Source organism: Lissotriton vulgaris, chromosome 1_1 (genome assembly GCF_964263255.1).
Source record: "Lissotriton vulgaris chromosome 1_1, aLisVul1.2, whole genome shotgun sequence".
NCBI classification, from domain to species: Eukaryota; Metazoa; Chordata; class Amphibia; order Caudata; family Salamandridae; genus Lissotriton; species Lissotriton vulgaris.
Window position 1 is genome coordinate 671,047,986 of NC_141685.1, and position 19,221 is coordinate 671,067,206.

Genomic DNA, 19,221 nt, shown 5'->3' on the forward strand with positions numbered 1-19,221 from the left:
CTACATGACCATAATTTGTGTGTAAAGCGTTTGTATTCTTACTTTGAAAAATAGGGAATGTGTTATTGTACTGGATTCATGATTTATCTCTGCAATGTAAATCAATTTGGGGCAACAATATATACGTATGCATGGCTCTCAGCGAGAGCGTCTATCGTATATTTTAGTTTCTGAATCTGATAACTCTCTGCTGTGACATAGCAACTCAACTTGTTACCCATTGCTGCTACATCTTAAATGCCTTCCAGGCTAGGTTGACAGGGCTCTCTGACCAGCTGCAGAAGGGGAAGGGAAAGCTGGCAAGGTGTTGGGCGTTGGTCAGGTTTGGCAGGTATGGTATGGTTTTATTTTTAGGTCGAGCCTGGCGAAGCGCAGCCGCCAGCGAGAAGTATTGTCACTGAGTTGCCTCTCATGCGAGACAAGAGATGGGCACGCGCAAAAGACGGACTGGAAATGTGGACGCGCACGTGAACATCTAGGGCTCAGCTCTCTCCCTCTCTCCCCCTCCCTGTCTACGCGCACGCAGGACAGGAGATATGCACGCGAGCATTGCGCGCTTTCACTCCCCCCTCCGTCCCCCAACACCGCCCACCCCCCCGTCGGCTCCACGGAGAAAGGTTGTTTATATTGTGTACGGCGTCGTGGCACACAGATGTCACAGAACGGGTGCCTTCCGATGGTAGAGAGTGTGTAAAGTAAGCGTTGCGTTACGTAGACCTGCATGTGTGGCACAGTCCGTGTTAGTGAGTGAGAGAGAAGCAACGAGCACCGATTCTTTTAACGTGCGGAGGAGGCGGCACCCGGGCGAGGGAGCCCATCCCCCGTGGAGGTGAGGGATGGGGGAGAGTTACCAAAGCTTAAGCAGTTCACAGGCCTTGTGGAAATGCTGCCTTTTGGTACCGCAAGTTTATCATGGCCTACCTTTGCATAGAGGCAGATTGGTCACCGGTAGATAACCAGGCTGGTTTTAGGAGCTAGACAGTAAGTGGGTGCCCCTGGGAGGAAAAGTCAGGGCTGGAGAGTGAGTGAGAGCCAACTGGGAGGATATGTTTTAGTTATTAACCGCCCCTTAAGCACTTGAATGTTTGATAGACGGATACTGTGTAATCGGGTTTTAACCCGCTCCTACAAGTTTAGATGTCTGAGTAGGTTTCCAGACAAGTTTGCACATGACCTCACTGAAGTAGGGTATAACTCGACTGCTCACCAGTGTGGTAAAGTTGTAGACAGTTGATACCTTCCACTCCTTCACAATTTAACCTGGGAGGATGATGTTGCTTTAGTCAGAATGTGTGAAACCCTTATTTAGCAGACGTGTTGTTACCCATGGGAGACAGTTGAGATACCACCCCTTTCCAAATTTCTTTTTTGTTAACAATACATTTAGGGAGAGAAGTGCTGTACATAGTAAAAGGGGTTGCCGGAGCCATCTTCAAAATAAGCATTTTTTGGTGACAAATGTTAGAAGTTTAATGTTAAAGTGCTGTTGGTAAGTGTCAATGCAATACAATGGATGTACAATGGATGTATTATAGTACAGTATATTACAATACGTGTACTTAGGTGAGGATACAGTGGGCATGGAGGGATGAGTATGAAGTGCTAGATCATAATGTTTACTATATCTTCATCTTGATTAGGAAGGTATTTATTTTAGGGCAATGTTACTTTGACTGAGAGTGTGGAATTCGCTGGGGGAGTGAGTACCCATGACAAGCCTCAAGCAAGTCCAATACGCTTTTGGTTTGCAGAGCAATGATCGTCTTGGTAGGTGTGTGAGTGAGTCAAGTACCCTCAAGGATATCAGCTTGGTAATTAGTGGATAGTGTGTTTATTTGAAGACTAAGGCCAGTAGCTCATATAGTCCTCTATTTTGGCAGATAATTATCCAGCGTTTTGGTGATAGTGTGAGGTGGTGTGTGCCTGGCTGTTAAAGAGAAGTCTAGTCTAAAAATGTATTTCTATACCCAGGTGGTAGATTGACCAGGTTCATTAGTTGTCAAATTCCCTAATTCACGTGATAGCTGCCTTCATTTATTTATTTTTTACCAGATATCAGAAGGGTCTTGGTTAGAAGGCTACTGCCACTTATGAGGGTAAAATGTTTTCATAAGGTTATGAGTTGGTAGCACAACTTGGCTTTCCACAGACGTCAGTGACTAGTTTCTCATTTGCTTGCTTGTTCTTTGATGGCATGTCTTGTCAATAGTGCTTATGTCCTTCTCCAGGAGCATAGCCTCTTTACCATGCTTTTGCTTACTGACTTTTATTCTTCCACTGCTCACTTTTTTATGGAACTTCTTTTGTTCTGCACTCCATAACAGTGCACTTGTTTTCTAGCTTTCATCTTCATATTCTGCACCTTCTCAACATTTGACACCCACCCCACTTGCTCCATATTTCACTCCCCCTTGTGCGGAGCTTTCCCCCACCATCCTACACCTGGTAGTTTTTTTCTCTCTCACCCTACCTTCAGCCTTTGCAGGAACTTATATTCTCCCTTCCCCGATTTTTGGAGAAGTTCCCAAAACTAAGCGCTTTCGCACTTAAAAAAAAACCCAATCCGATCTAAGTGGTGTCTGGCATCTTAGAATAGTAAACAAAAAATTTGGGGCACATCATTGCGTGTGTGTTTGTGTTTTTATTTCTTTCTTCAATGCTCTACTGCATTGACAAAGCCGGTAGATCCAAAGGGTGAGATCTACAAGCTTTACCAATGCTTGTTTGAAGTGAAAGTGTGCTCTACATACAATTTTCATATGAAATGAGAATCCATCTCTGCACACTCCTATGTATAACACACCATATTTTTTATTTCAAGTCCTCACGCTGTTTGAAAAGCGTGATAATAGAAAAGCGCATACCCTGATGTCCAAACTTGCTACTACATAAAGCATCTTTCGCTAATCTTGGTTTCATTTCCACAAGCTTATCAAAAGCGCGTTTGAACAGGTGCGAATGTTCTGATATTAAAAAGCTTTCAATGTACTACAAAACCCCTTACTTCAATGCTGTCTCCCCTGCCCCCCTCGGTTGCCGCATTTTTCCCCCTCCCTAACTCTAATGGCTGACTAGCTAAGTGCCTGTTAGTTCCTGTTTTGGGCTGAACACTAAATTCAACTGGCATTTGCAATGCTATAGGTCATGCATTTACGTGAGTTTAAGCTATTGGCATTGTAAATGACAATGCCTTTTCTTTAGGTTTTAAAAACCAAAACATAAACAAAAGGCATTACCATTTACAATGCCAATAGCTCAAACTTGCGTAAATGCGAGACCTATTGCATTGCAAAGGCTTGTTTTACCTTGGGGACAAGGATGCATGGTGGAGACCATGTTATTCATAGCAATTGAAAGCAAGGGCAAAGAATTTCGGGGCTATACACAGTATAAATTTATAGATAGGTAATAAAAGAATTGTAGGATGTTTTTCACCTGGGGGCTCTGAGTTACATCACAGACCACTCAAGCTTCACTCTTATTGTCTATTTGATGCCCCTCAGAACCCCAAAGTGAAAAACATCCCCATAATTCACTGGTACCCATTTATAATTATATGTATGATACGTGGGAGACTGCAATCCTTCTATGAAAACCCATCCCAAACTTCCCTATTGAAGTCTAATTGTGACATATCTATCTGTAGTAAGTGATTACAGTTGAGTTGTGACACCATAATGCCTGATGCTCCTCGTACCCCCCTCCCCCCCCCCCCCCCATTTCAGGCACGCCATTCAAAGCGTTGTCAAATGTAGAAGTCTAGAAATTGTAAATGTGCTGGTGATGGCGGGAGAACCAAGGTAGGGGCTGCCATGCTACACCCTTAAGTTTACTGCAGGGCCAAGTCCTCTGCAAAATCAAGCATTTCTTTTGTCCGTGAGTTCCTTTAGGGAAAATCTGTTAGCCCCGATGAGACCCACCACTGACAATTTTCACACATTCCAGACTTGAGAGGATGAGTATCGAGGGGGTGATTGAAAATTCAAAGGGTCCTCACTTTGACACTAGTTTTTCTGGGTTTCCACATTTCTTAAAGAAACATACTGGTCATTTGTCTGCATAAAAGACCAAAAAAGAACTTCATATAAAGTCTAACCTTCCTCACTCTGCTTTGCATGCTCGGTTATAACTTGGTGAATAGACAGGCCGAACATGCCTTGAAACAGAGTTTGAATGCTTCCTTTCATTTGCAGCTACAGCACGTGCAAAAGAAACTACAACTTCTAATGGACAATCGGTCTCCTCTACTAACCCCCTCCCCCCCCCCCCACGCACACACACACACACAACATGTTTGATTGCAAACGGAAACATGAAAGTCTGAGTCGGCAGCCATATGAACATTCAAGTATAATGTTGTATTCTCTGCACTTATGTTTCTCTGTACCTCTTTAAGTCCTACATTCCATTTTCCCTGATGTCATCTTCTCCTGTGTTCTGCCCTGTCAGTTAGCTCCCTGCTTTCTGATGGGAACACCAGTTATTCTCTGTGGTGCTTAATAAATACTTATTAAGTCATATATCTGTCCTCTGGCTTCATTTACAACACATGGCGACGATGAGCAGAAGTAGCTGAACAACCACAGAGGGAGGAGAACTCAACTGGTGAAAAGAACCACGCAGATTTTGAGGAGGAAAAGGAAAAAAAAAAAAAGCCCTCGCATTTCAAAGAACCACGCAAGTTTTGAAGAAAAGAAGAACCTTTTATTTCATCTCAAAAGTACTGTGATAGAAATATCTTTGCAACTTTGAAGAGAAGTAATCTTACGCTTTGAGCAGAAGCCTGCAAGGTTCCCAGAACAACTGGTGAGTTTTGGAGAACATTCGCCTGTTTATACCTTGCATCTAATTGTGACTTTGTTCGTGTTGGGATTGTAAACGAGGCACACCCTGCTGAAGGAATTGTGTTCCGTGCTACATTTCGGAAGTTCTCGATTTAAAAAAATATTTGTGCACGTTTTAGAAATTAAAGAGAGCGAGAGCGCAGCTTGTGGAAAAGAAACGGAGCGATTTGTGTTATATCCGTGATATTGCTGCATCCCTGTAAACATTTAGCTTTTCCCTCGAGTGAACCGGCATCACCGGTACAAACAGAGACAATTTACAAGCTGCATCTTTTAAAAAAAAGCCTCCTCGAGCGGAAAGACACACGAGCAGACTCCTCGAGCGGAGAGACACACGAGCAGACTCACCGTTCGATTCTACTGCCATTGTTTTTTTTTTCAACGGAGCCATCGACGCCAGTGTCAAGAAGGAAGCATTCAGGACAAGGAAGAAACAAGCGTCACAGACAGAGGTAACGTACCGGCAGTGACGCGACAACGCAACGTAACGTACGTGGCGGCCATCTTGAAGCTTGATAGGTATCTAAGCAACCGACACCGCTTCCGAACAATAAAACATCGCAAGTAACAAACATCGCTCCAAGTGGAAACAGACGCTTCCGATGGCATATCGAGTGACTGGATAACAGAAACGAGTGTCTGCAAGAGAATTAAAGGGTGAGAAAGTAATTTAAAAAATCAAAATTATTTGTTTATAAGACTCAAAGCAGTGTACATTGAAAAGTTACCACTAACACAATTCCTTATCATAAGAAAGTAGAGAAAGATTGGGGAAGCACATATTGCACGTTTAATGAGGAAGAGTAGACATTTCAATTGAGTTTGACTATCTCTGTGTCAAAGGGAGTAGTGCTTCTTTAAAGAATTTTGAAATGGAAAATCTGAATGTCATTGCACCTCCATTGTTCCTACAAACTACTGGGGATCCACCCATCGAGTGGGATGAATGGATAGACATTTTTGAGAACTACATTGAGGCACTTGATGGGAAAGATTTCAGTGCAACTAGAAAAAAAGCCCTCTTGTTAAGCGCATTAGGCAAAGAAGGTCAACATTCTTTCAAATATCTTCCGGTAGCAGTAAACCAAGATGGTAGGGCGATAACCAATGTATACACAGAAGCCAAAGCTCGGATGAAAAAACAATACGCAAAAGAAGTAAACATTGTCATGGCGAGGCACAAATTTTACACCCAACCCCAAAGGAATGAGGAATCAGTAGACCAATTTGTGGCTAGGTTACGCGAGCTGTCAATTAAATGCAATTTTGGAGAGATAAGAGACGAAATGATAAGAGACCAGCTGATAGTACAATGCCGGAACAAAAAGATGCAGGAAAAACTGTGGGCAGCAAAAAATCCTACCCTACAAATGGCCATTGACATAGCAAAAGTGGTTGAGGAATCGAACGCATGCATGAAAGAGATGGAAAGGAAAGATAACACAAAGGAAAATGTTCAAGGGAATGGAGTTTCTTGTGCTGATCATGATGAAGTTGCTGTTGTGAACAAGAAAAGTATGGATCAGGGAGGAAGTAGTCAGAGGAGATTTAACAATGCGTTCTCAGGCAATGACAGGAATAGATTTCAGGGAAGAATGTGCAGTAGGTGTGGGAGTACTTTTCACAGTTCGGACTTCAGGAGATGTTTTGCAATTGATAAGATGTGTAGGAAGTGTGGGAGGAAAGGACATTTTGCAAAGATGTGTAGGGGTGCAAACGCGGATAAAGTAGCTGTTGTCGAAAACAGGGAAGAAGTAAGAGACATCGTCAGTGTTGAGGGTGCCAACAAAATATTGTGTTTAGGTGGGGATGGTGTGAATGAAGGTGAGCCTGGAAGAAGATTCAGACCAAAAGCCTTGTTCTTTATTGATAAAATTGAGGTCCAGCTGATGGTTGATCCCGGATCCTTGTGGACTTTTATCCCCAAGGATATGTATTTAGCAAATTGGAAGGACGTGCAGCTATCTGCTAGTGATATTAATGCCTGTGGTTATCAGGGTGAAAGTATAGAAGTGATTGGGTTTATGGTATGTGTAATATCATTCAAGGATCGCTCAGCTGAAGGAAAGGTGTATGTAGCTAAATCTGGTCCTGCAATTTTAGGATGGGGGCAACAGTATGACCTCGGAATTATAATAAATCCTAGGGCAGCACAACAAGTGATGGTGGTAGATAGCATAACCACGGATTCAATAGTTGAAGGGATGAATGGTCTGTTTGACGAGCATATAGGAGAGTTGAGGGGTTATGTGCATAAAATTGTTCTGCGGGATGATGCCATACCTATGCAACACAGGGTGAGAAAGGTTCCATTCATTGCACGTGAGGAAGTGAAGAAGATGCTGAAGGAGATGCTAGACCAGGGGGTGATAGAGCAGATCGAAACGTCACCCTGGATTTCCCCCGTAGTTATTACGACCAAATCCGATGGAAAATTTCGTTTTTGTGTGGACCTTCGCACCCTGAACCAAAACATTGTAGTAGACAATTTCCCCTTACCAAACATCAACGAGTTGGTCCTATCACTAAAAGGTGGGAAGTATTTTTCTAAGTTGGACCTTCGCAGCGCCTATCATCAAATAAAACTACACCAAGACTCAAAAGCACTGACCGCGTTCATAACAACTGAGGGAATATACCAATTTACACGAATGCCTTTTGGACTCGCCTCTGCAGCCGGGGTATTTCAGAGAATGATGGGTGCTGTACTGAAGGGTGTGAACAACGTAGTGTATTTTCAGGACGATGTTCTGATATTTGGAGCGACCGTTGAAGAACACAATGTGATTTTGAAGACCGTTTTGGAGAGAATGGAACAAGCAGGATTGACTCTTAAGAAAGAGAAATGTAAATTTGCAGTGGAGGAGGTTGAATATCTTGGATATACCTTGTCTGTTGACGGGGTAAAACCCAAGAGAGACCTATTGGACTCCATTAGAAATGCACCAGCTCCATGCGATAAAGATCAGTTGAGGTCTTTCCTCGGCCTCATCGAATACTACGCTAAGTTTGTCAGAGATTTTGCAGAGAAAACCGAAAAGATCAAGGTGCTGTTGAGGAATGGATGCAAGTTTGTGTGGGGTGTGGAACAAGACGAGTGTTTTAAAAGAATCAAAGTTGAAATTTGTGAGGCAGGCATATTGACACCGTTCGACACCAACCGCAAGTCAGTTTTGACAGTGGACGCAAGTGCTGTGGGTGTTGGTGCGGTTCTGGCTCAAGTACACGAATCTGGTCTTAAGACTGTAGCGTTTGCCTCAAGGACACTCACTACGGCCGAGAGGAATTACTCTATAATCGAGCGTGAAGCCCTAGCTGCAGCATGGGGTTGCGAGTATTATAGGATGTACCTGTGGGGGTTCAAGTTCACGTTATTGACAGATCACAAACCCTTAGTTAAAATACTTTCACCTGGCGGCGCTGGCAAGGGTTCTGCCAGGTTAGCTAGACTCGCTGCCAGGATCCAGGAGTATTTGTACACTGTGGAGTATATTCCCGGTTGGAGGAATTGCCAGGCGGATGGACTCTCTAGACTTCCACTACCTTGGGAGAGGGTGGACAAGTTAGGAGTGGAATCTCTCAACTCAGAGGGTTCTGTGGCTGCTGTGGATGAAGTTGTAGATATGTGTGCTGGGGCAATTAGTAGGAGTTTGTGGAATACCTCCATGGCTAAAGATGTAGTGTTGTGTGAGGTCAAAGACCTGATTGCGAAGGGTCCAAGGAGAGAGAGTTGCTTATCTCCTGCACTTCGTCCTTATTTAAAGGTTCTGGAACAATTGTCGGTCTTGGACAAAGATGGGTTCATGATTTTAATGGATGACAAATTCATTCCTCCACAAGGAGTGCGATTTACTTTATTTAAGTTAGCCCATGAGGGTCACCTAGGGCAGTCCCTTACCAAGAGGAGAGTCAGGGAGAATTTTTGGTGGCCCGGAATGGACTCCGAAATTTCTCAGTGGGTGGAGAGATGTACCGATTGCTTGGAAAGCGAGAAGAGACTTAAAGTGGGTAGCCACACCGGTTGTGGCTCAATAGTAGATCCTGGGTGTCCATGGCACACCATATGTCTTGATTTTATTGGCCCGTTCTACCAGTTGAGTCAAGATATGAGGTTTGGGTTAGTAGTGGTTGATGTCTCTTCCAAGTGGTTAGTAGTCAAATTCATGAAGGAGATCACTACGAACAGCACTATTGCTGTGCTGAGTGAGATCTTTAGAGAGGAAGGTTTTCCCACAAGGATCATTACCGATAATGGGACGCAACTCACCTCCCTGGAGATGGCTAATTTCTTGGGAAGGTGCGGTATTGCACACTCAAGGACCTCACTTTACAACCCCCAGGGGAATGGCATAGTTGAGAGGGCAAACCGCATGGTTAAAGGTGCCATTCAAATGGCGATTTCCTCTAGGACGGATGTGAGGAGTTTGGTTAATGACCTGGTTTGGGCCTACAGGACTACTGAAAATGGTGTGACCGGTTTGATTCCGTTTTCTGTCATGAGGGGACGTTCAGCGGGCACCAAGCTGGTTGCTGCATGGATGAAAGAGTTTCTGAACGCTGACCTTCCTGTTGGTCCTGGTAAGTCTGACACTGTGGGTGAATCAGATGGAGTGTGTAAATTTGCTGTGAATGATTGGGTGAAAGTCAAACCGGGTCGAGTTGGTGTTGGATTGACGAAGTTCAGGGGACCATTTAAGGTCAAGTCTGTCCATAAAAGATTTGTGACTCTATTTAACGGTGAGAGTTGGAACTTGAGGCGTGTGGCACTGTATAAAAAAGCCGAGCGAGAAGGTAATGTGTTTCCCAATGAGTCTAGTGCCAGTAGTACCAATGGGACCAGTGCCAGTAGAACTCAGAGAGTGAGAAGACCTCCGGGTTATTTACGCGACTTTGTTTGTAAGTAAGGTCTCTCTCTTTAACGAAGAGCATGTACTTAGTATGTTTTATATAGACTTACTTTTCTTTGTTTTTTTTTTCTTTGTTTTTTTTCTATATGAAGGGAAGAGGATATGTTGTATTCTCTGCACTTATGTTTCTCTGTACCTCTTTAAGTCCTACATTCCATTTTCCCTGATGTCATCTTCTCCTGTGTTCTGCCCTGTCAGTTAGCTCCCTGCTTTCTGATGGGAACACCAGTTATTCTCTGTGGTGCTTAATAAATACTTATTAAGTCATATATCTGTCCTCTGGCTTCATTTACAACATATAAATTAACACATCTGTGTTGTAGGACACGGACCAAATGTACTAGCTGCTCTGTAGAAACATCTAGAAACGGATGACGTCTCAGAAGCAAAGAATGTGGCACGTGTGGAATTCTAGGGTGATAAAGTTATAATAACTTTCATTTCCCACACTAAAATTACAAAACTTTAATGTTCTTATATGGTATCTAAAATGAAGGTGATCTCATTATTGGGAATTACATAGCGGGTTGTAAGGAATTTGTTCCTGGGTTCGAATCCCTGCCCCTATTACAAAACAAAGAAGAGATGAACAAGTATCCACCAACTTCACCTCAGAAACATTACCTTAATAATATTTATATTTTATATAGTGTAGCAGCCTGGGTACCTGTCAATGACTGTGCCACACACAGAGCGTCGTAATACAGGTCTTCTTTCATCTGTGTATAACTGCAAACTCAGCATTGTAACTCGGCCTTCATTGGATTGTGCTCTCTCACGTCACAGCTCTACGGAGTTCATCAGGAGCCAAAAGTGTTCGGTTAGATTTGCTAACTAGCAAGACCCCACATCTCCCCCTCTGTTAAATGAAAAATGTATTTTTAAGAAATATATATATATATATATATATATATTTGTTCAGTCCTCTCCGTCTGATTGCTGCCGTGCCTCTAGCACCGTGGGTGCTGCGAGGGTGATGATGGTTATCACTCGTATGTACGTTTCTTAGAAGAAAAGATTGTGCACTTGCGGGAACGTTTAACCATCAATATGTTAATATGCCATCAACGAAAAACACTCAGACAAATGCGTTTCGGCGCTAAACCTCTGGCCAATTCTTAACGCCAAATCGCGTTTGTCAGAGTGTTTTTCATGTTTTTCATTGATGGCATATTAAAATATTGATTTCTTCTATGAAATGTGTGTGTGTGTGTGTGTGTGTGTGTGTGTATAGATATATATATTTTCAATTATTCTTTTTGGCGCTTTAATTGTTTGAACTGATCTTGTGATTTGAAAGTGGGCACTGTCACCATCAATGTCCAGGATCTGTGTTGATGGTGGAGAGGCAACAGCAGTCACTGGTGCTTCAGAAGTGGTCACTTCACATCTGATGAACGATGAGTTAAACGCCAAAAGTGAGATAAGACTCTGGTAATAGACTTTGCAGGGGCACCTCAGTTGCCTTATGTCCCTTGCTAGATGCCACTTGAAAAGGTTCTGCATTAAATGGAGCATCAGATTTTATTTTCTGCATCGGACATGTGAGCACTCGATCTACTTTCTTAAAGACTATGTTCTTCACATGCCGTCTTTTGTCAGCATATGCTTTCATCTTTTGTTTATGAACCAAGTCCAACTCACGAGTTGCGTTCTCGTCTTTCTCTCTGTCATTGCCCACTGAGGTATCTTGGTTTTCATTGCTCTCTCAAACATCAGTGTCACAGGACTTTCGCCTGTGCCCAAGTGAGGTGTTGAGCAATGAGCTCTTAGGTTTGAATTGAACACCGTTTTTAGATAGAGCTTCTCATGAGTAGCATGCTGCACTGCTTTCTTTAGCATACTTACAAAGCGCTGAACAAGTCATGTGGCCAACGCCAACAGAGGTATGCTCTACTGATGCTTTATAATCGGATACTCTAAGAAATGTTTAAATCTCAACTGTTAAAAAGTGGGCCATTGTTCCAATTTCCATATGGATGGAACACCCCATGCCGCAAAGATACCATCTAGTCTCTCAATGACTTGGTTTTGAGTGCTAGATGAAAGATCCTCAATTAATGGAAATTCTTCCACAATCCCAATGATGATATCCATTTTCATGTGGATCGAAAAAGTAAATGGCTACTCACTCCCAGACATGCTTCAGGAATTCTGAATTGTTTAAGGTGTGCTGAGTAACTTTTGTAGAAAGCTGTTTGCTTAGATGACAAGCCTTTAATTCCCTTTCAATCTGCTCATGGAGATTCGGAAACCAAACTCTGTTTCGGAGAGCTCGTTTTGTGGCAATAATTCCACAATGTCCTTTGTGGGCCACTTCAATCTTTTTCTGCATCAGACTCTCCGGAAGCTGGATTCTCGACCCTCGCAGTTTAACTCCTTCCTGAGTTATGGGCAGTTCATCTTTGATATTTTTGTATTTTTCATATTCACAATAGCTGGTGCGAGGTTGAGTGTGTTGGTTCTTTGACTGATGTGTTATTATATTTTTCAACTTCAGCATGTCACTATCCTGGCTTGTGACAGTGATAATCTGGGCTAACAAAAATGGCATCTGGTGTTTTTGATTTTTCATTGAAATTAATATATGCTTCAGCTGTTTTGGATGGAGTATCATGACCTTGTATAGGCACTCTGGAAAAGCAGTCAGCAGGGTTCTTATCCGTCCCTGAACGATGCACAGTGTTAAAATTGCACTCTTGTAATCGTCGTCCCCATCGTTCAAAGTGAGGAGTTATCTTGACCTTTGGATTGCCAAATGCAGTTAGTAAAGCTTGATCAGTTACCAGTGTAAAAGGTTTCCGTACAGGAAGAAATGTTCACAAGCCCATACCATGGCAAAACTTTATTTTTCAGGTTGTGAATGAGCACGTACTGTTTGGGGAAAACGCCTACTTAAATTTGCTACAATATGCCTTCTTGCATTCGGGTGTCCTCTGTGCTGTGCATAGAAACTGCCTAACCTGACTGGGCTAGCATTGACAACATCTGTCTAAAGCTTTGGATTGAAATGAGCCATTTCAGTAGCATTCTCAATCACTTGTTTTTTTTACCCAAACCGAAAAAGCAGTGGTCCTAATCCTATATGGGTCCATAATTCCTCATTGCTGTTGAGCATTATTGGTGTTTTGGTCTTTAGCTACTATGATATATTTTGATTCTAGTTACCTGAGCTTGTGGGTTCTGTTCAGTACACTTTTTAGAAACTGAACTTGTGGGTTGGGCTACACCGTTGATAATAACGGGGGATTTTAATATTTCGGCTGATTGGGTCGGATCTGAACCATATGCAGGTCGAAAACCCAAGGTCTCTCAATCTATTCGATCTCTTCTGAGCTCTCATGGGATGATCGATGTATGGGGGGCCAAAAACCCCTTGAATTTTGGATACACATACTTTTCTAATCCTGCCCAAAAATACACAAAATTAGATTACTTCCTGATCTCGTCCTCTGAGTTATCGAAAGTTGACATACTTAAACTTCCTAAAGTGGTGTCTGACCATAACCCATTAATTCTTTCATATAGTATAGGTCAGAGGGAAAGAAAAAGCAATTCCTGGTCCTTTGAGAAAAAGCTCCTTAGTGATAAAAGATTTATAGATCATCTGAAAAATTGGGTCCCACAATTTTTTGCAGCAAATAGGTACAGTGCGTCTAGAAACACAGTCTGGGAAACTTTGAAGGCAGCATTGAGGGGTGAAACTATTAGCTGTTCAGCTAGATTAAGAAAGGAAGATAGAAAGAAGATTGAGGGCTTAATGAAAGAGTTAGTGAAAGTAGAAGAGCAACATATGACTGATATAATCAAAGGGGTTATTACCACTGCAAGTCAGGAAGCTTTACTTACAATCAAAGCCGCACTCCAGAAAGAAGTAACTATGAAAGTCACAGGAGAATACCAATCGAATAGGGTTAAAAGATATGAGACCGGTGAGCAGGCAGGGAGAGCACTTGCCCTCAGGTTAAGGCAGGAAAAAACAAGAAACACTATTGTATGTATAAAAGAGGATGAGATCAGGTATACAGAAAGTAAGGACATTTTAAGAGTATTCGAGAAATTTTATCAGCAGTTGTATGAGCAGGAAGAACCTACTAAGAAACCAGGGGAAGGAATTTGAGATCGGGGCCCACTTTTAGAAGACTCAGTTAAAAAAAAATTGGAAGAAGAAATTTCATTACTAGAAGTAACAGTTGCATTGCGGGAATTGGCCTCAGGTAAAGCTTCAGGCCCCGATGGGATACCTTTAGAAGTCTATAAAACAATAGAAACCGAAATCACTCCGCTTCTGGTAGATTTTTTTAATGGGGTTATGTGTAAAGGATCAACACCCTCCTCTTGGAAAGAAACAAATATAGCAATCTTCCATAAAAAGGGGAAACCAGCGGAAAAGGCGGGGTCCTACCGGCCCATTTCACAAATAAATTCCGATACTAAGCTTTATTCTAAAATGTTGGCAAAGAGGTTGGGCAGGGTCATTGGCGGTCTAGTATCCCCATGGCAGCATGGGTTTGTCCCCGGTCGGGGTACAACGGATCATACATGTAGGGCAATATCTTTGTTTGATGCCCAGGTTGCCGTGGGGGGGATGTCGCTATGATCCTGCTCGACGCAGAGAAGGTGTTTGATCGTGTGGACTGGAGATTTCTCTGGGCTATTTTAGAGGCGAGGGGATTTGGTCCCAATATTATAGGGGCCCTTAAAGCCATGTATGTAGAACCATTAGCTAAGGTAACCGCAATGGGCGAGAAATCAGGGGTTATACATATAAAAAGAGGGACTCGGCAAGGCTGTCCCTGTTCCCCTATCCTATTCGCGCTGTATATTGACCCCCTTATACAGTGTATTCTTGACTGCCCAGAGATAGCTCCAGTGATATGCAATGGCTATTCAAGTAAAATACTGGCCTACGCTGACGATCTTCTAGTGTTAACAAATAATCCACAACAAACTCTTCCTATTCTAATTCAGATGGCTAAATTGTTTGGGGAAGAGTCAGGCTATCTTCTAAATGAAACAAAAACGCAGGTTATTTGTTCTAAAAATATAGCCAAAACTGACTATAGATTCGTCGACTCTGCCATATATTTAGGGGTAAAAATCAATGCCAATGTTGAGAAAATTGTAAGTGAGAATTATCTGCCACTTATTAGGGATATTGAGAATGAATTAAAAAGAATAGATGTGCTACACCTCTCATTAATAGGAAGGGTAAATGCAGTTAAAATGTCTATGTTCCCTAGAGTTCTCTACTTATTTCGGGCCATCCCTTTAGCAATAGAGGACAGGATCATGAAACAACTTGAATCTATGTTTATCAGATTTGTATGGCAATATGGCAGGGTAAGGCGATCTACAAACTTAATGGCACTGCCTAGAGAAAGGGGTGGGATGGGATTGCCGAATTTAAAGTTATATCATTGGGCCTGCTTGCTAACCCAAATGACTACTCTATTTCAATCTACATCTGTACCTGATATAACACCTGGGTTTGTAGATCAACAATGTCCGCCCCAGATATATAGGATGCTGTTGGGTGAAAAGACTATAAATGTATTTCAGTGTGAATTGGAAAGAAGCTTTTATAAAAAAAACAAGATTGAAGACACTGATTGGCGCATGGAAGGTTTGGAAAGCAATTATGAAAATGTTTAATATCCCAAAAATCTATTCCTATCTGCAACTGTGTAACTCCTCTCTCTTTCCTCAACTAAAAAATTATAATAATTTGCTGATGTGGAAAAGGCTGGGGCTTAGAACCTTGGGAGATTTAATGGAAGAAGGTGAAATGCTGGGGTTTGAAATGCTGCAGGAAAGATTTGGTATTCCAGACAGTCAATGGCTGGTTTATGGTCAAGTTACCAGTGCAATTAAGGCAGTCAAGCCACAGATTTCACATACAGCAGATTTTCCACTGATTGAGTTACTAAATAGAGGTTGTAGGAAGATTAAGATTTTATATAATTGCTTATTGGACCAAATCCCGGATGATATTGAGAAGGTTGAGTCTAACTGGGCGACAAAATTAGGAGATTCTGATGTTGATCTGGATCTTGCTCTCGTATTGAATAAAAAAAAATTCCGGGCATCAAACCTTCGCGCACAACACTACAAGACTATTTTTAATCTTTACCATACACCCGCGAAGATATTTGCCTGGGGTCTAAGCGAAAATGATAATTGACCCAGATGTAATGAAAGCCAGGCAGACATTGTACATATGTTTTCTTCATGTAAACAGTTGGAAAATGTTAAAAAAGAAATAATGAAATTTATGGAGGGGCTGCTAGGTCAGTCCATCGACCTATCCCCTACCTTAATTTTACTGGGTACAGACTCTAAGTTGGGTTTAGGCGAGGCTGAAAGAGATCTAATATTTTTATCTGTTGCTGTACTTAGAATCTTAATTTCTGCGGCGTGGAAAGATACGAACCCCCCATCCTTTCAGATGTGGCTCTCGAGATTTCTAGGAATTCATAACATAGAATCCTGTCTCTATGAATATAAAGGCATGAGGCAGCGTAAGGAGGGTATACGCTTATGGGCTCCTGTAACTAATTGGAGAACAGATAGAAATGGATAAAAATTTTGTTTGTCTCCAATTAATTGAAACTGATTTCTAACCCTATTTATCTATTTATTTTTCTCGTTCCCGCTAACAAGATGTAATTAAAAATGTATGTAAATATATCAAATATTTATCAAATTCTTATCATGTATGTAATAATTGTTGAAATTTGTCCATTTATGTACCATTTTTATCAATAAAAAAAGAAAAAAAAAAGAGCTTGTGGGTTCTGTCTCCCCCACGTTCTTCTCTCATGACTTGTTTCAAGCAAAAGAACCTCAGTAGGTTCTGATTACTCTAATGCTCGGTTTCAAAATGCCTTGCAAAAGGGTAGAACAGGTCTGTATTGATAATAGCCTGCATGTGCTTAAGCACTCGCTTTGTTTCTGGATGTGGCATTCTCCCTATATACTCCTCACATGGGCAGATTAAACCATATATTATGAATTTGCAATTAAGTGACAGTTTTTTCTTTTTAATTCCTGCAATTTCATGATCCCTTGTTTTGCTACTGTTTGCATGTCTTACATCTTTTTCAGGGAAAAAAACCTGTTACCAAGTTTTTCTTAACAAAAGTATTGGTCTAGATAGTTCTTGAGTGAAGCACTTATTCTGTATGTGACCTTGGGTGATGAGGCTAATCGCGAGCAAATTAGATGGTCCGTTTGTAAAACCCGCCAGTTTTGTTTGAGTATATGATACACTTGTGGTGAGCTGGTGTAAAAATCGATAAGTATCCTGACCAGATTTTCACTTTCCGTGTCCCTGTGTTTCGTGTCAGTATTTATAAGCAGTTGCTGCATTTTCTGTACTTTTGCGTCTTTCCCTGGTACAAGGCATTTTGAAACCAAGCATCTGATGCATCGGAACCCACTAAGGTACTTTTGCTTGGATCAAGTACCCGAGAGAAGAAAGAAGGGGAGACAGGACCCGCAAGTTCAGGCAACTAGAATCAAAATATTTCATTGTGCTACAGGCCAAAACACCAACACTGCTTGTTAGAAAGTGGGTTATTGGTAGTGGCAAATGTAGGTCTGCCACTGGCAATAAGGCCACTAACACAGTATAGGGCTCAGAATAGGTCGTAGAAAAATATTCCTATGCTCAAACCTTGGTAACATGGCTGCGTTTAAAAACACCAATTCAGTAAATAATTAGGACTCAACACAACATTAAAATCCAACACCAATTTATAAAAATAGGAAATATTTTTATCTTTTAAATGATACCAAAACAAAAAAATCCACTGTAGGGAACCAGAGATATGAATTGTTTAAGATTAGTTACTTTCTAGTGCTTAGAAACCAACAGTGCCCCTTTTGGTCATTTTGTTGCCTCTGACAGGGACACAATCACCTTTAGCAGTTATTCTGGAGGATCTCTCACCGGTCTTGTGCAGCCCCCTCCAGAAGGCTGGTACCTGTTAGAACACCTTCCGGAAGTTCTCCTTGCGGGTCCCAAAGTATCCAACACACAATCCTAGGTTCTGGAATCTCCAAGAGGGTCCTTGAAAGTGTGAGACTTCAATTCCCACAATCCACTTGAACAAAACCCTTACAAATCCACTGGTAGTACTCCAGGCTGGAGATTCTTGTGGTGGTGTTCCAGGTGAGCTCTGTTAACCTCTAGCTAGCAGGAGTCCACTCTTTAGTCCTTTTACAGCTAAGTAATCCAAAGGCTGTAGTTGCAGATGGTGCAGAAGGTGCAGTCTTCTGAGTGCCTTATAAAAATGCACATCAACCTTCCAGCATGGCCCGTCTTGTGTTCCTAAGTTTCAAGCAGCAGATCTGAGGGGCTCTGCCCTTCTCAGATACTTATTCCAACTTCTCTGGGTTAAGCAGGTCACTCCTGTCCAATGGACTGCAGGGTTCCACCCAAAGGTCTGACCACTTCCTGCGGAATGTGTCAAAATGCTGACCCAGAAACCACTATTCTTCCAAAGTTCAATATGTCATAATTTTCAGCAGGGAGAGAAGAGCTGGCTAAACACACCCCTAGGATGGCTAATCTCCATGGTCTCTCCCCCCCTTGCATCTGCTCATTCCTTTCTTAAGCCTAGCATCTGGCTGTAGGTGAACAGGGCGTAAGTTGTAAATGACACTGGGGTACTCCCCTTACTCTTGAAGTCTGTGGTTTACGACTCCTCCCCCTGCTCTGGCATTCCTATGCCCATCAACCTCTCCTCCACGAGAGGCTTCCTAATCTCAGGGGTCATTTATCACCTCTTCAAGCAGCCAGGCTCGCCCACTTATCTCTGAGCAATCAGGGCAGAGCTGTACAGGGTTGAATTTTGGCTTACAGACAAGAAAAAGTCCTATAAATTCCTGTCTGTACATTTTTACAATAAATTCAACAATACCATATAGTTGGATGTATCATTATCATTTTACTGAATCCTTTAATCCTAGTTTTATGGCATGGGATTTGCAATGGGAAAAGTGGCTTGGGTCATTTTTCCAACACCATTTATAAAACATATTTTATAAGTATGATACATATATCTACTAGACCCCCACTCCGGGAACACATAGGAGAGACGTTAGGGGTTCTTAATATGTAAAATATTGCAGATCTTCCCTCCACAGTGCTCCTACCACCAAAGTCGATTTTGGGCAGCACTTTATCACAATGTGCACAGTGGAATGTGCAATTTCACTTTACCCAGTGCATATAAAACTCATTTTATAAGGGTCCACCTTATAGATACCTGCCCCCCACCCCTGGGACACCTAGGGGAGACCCTAGGGGGTATCTAATATGCCCAAACATTGTAGGTTAACCATTTTTAAGTGCCCCAAACACAAAAGTTGAATTTGGGCACAATTCAATTTTGAAAAGCAGTCCTGTAGCACAGAGCCACTTTAGAAAAAGACCTCAGGCTTCAGTAGTGCTCACATGCAAG

At 42.1% G+C, this 19,221-nt stretch overlaps 1 protein-coding gene across 1 annotated transcript in view; it reads left to right on the forward strand.

Moving 5' to 3' along the window:
- Positions 1–19,221, forward strand: part of EXTL2 (exostosin like glycosyltransferase 2) — a 111,280-nt gene that overhangs the window by 83,547 nt on the left and 8,512 nt on the right. The gene's annotated exons all lie outside the window — the stretch shown is intronic.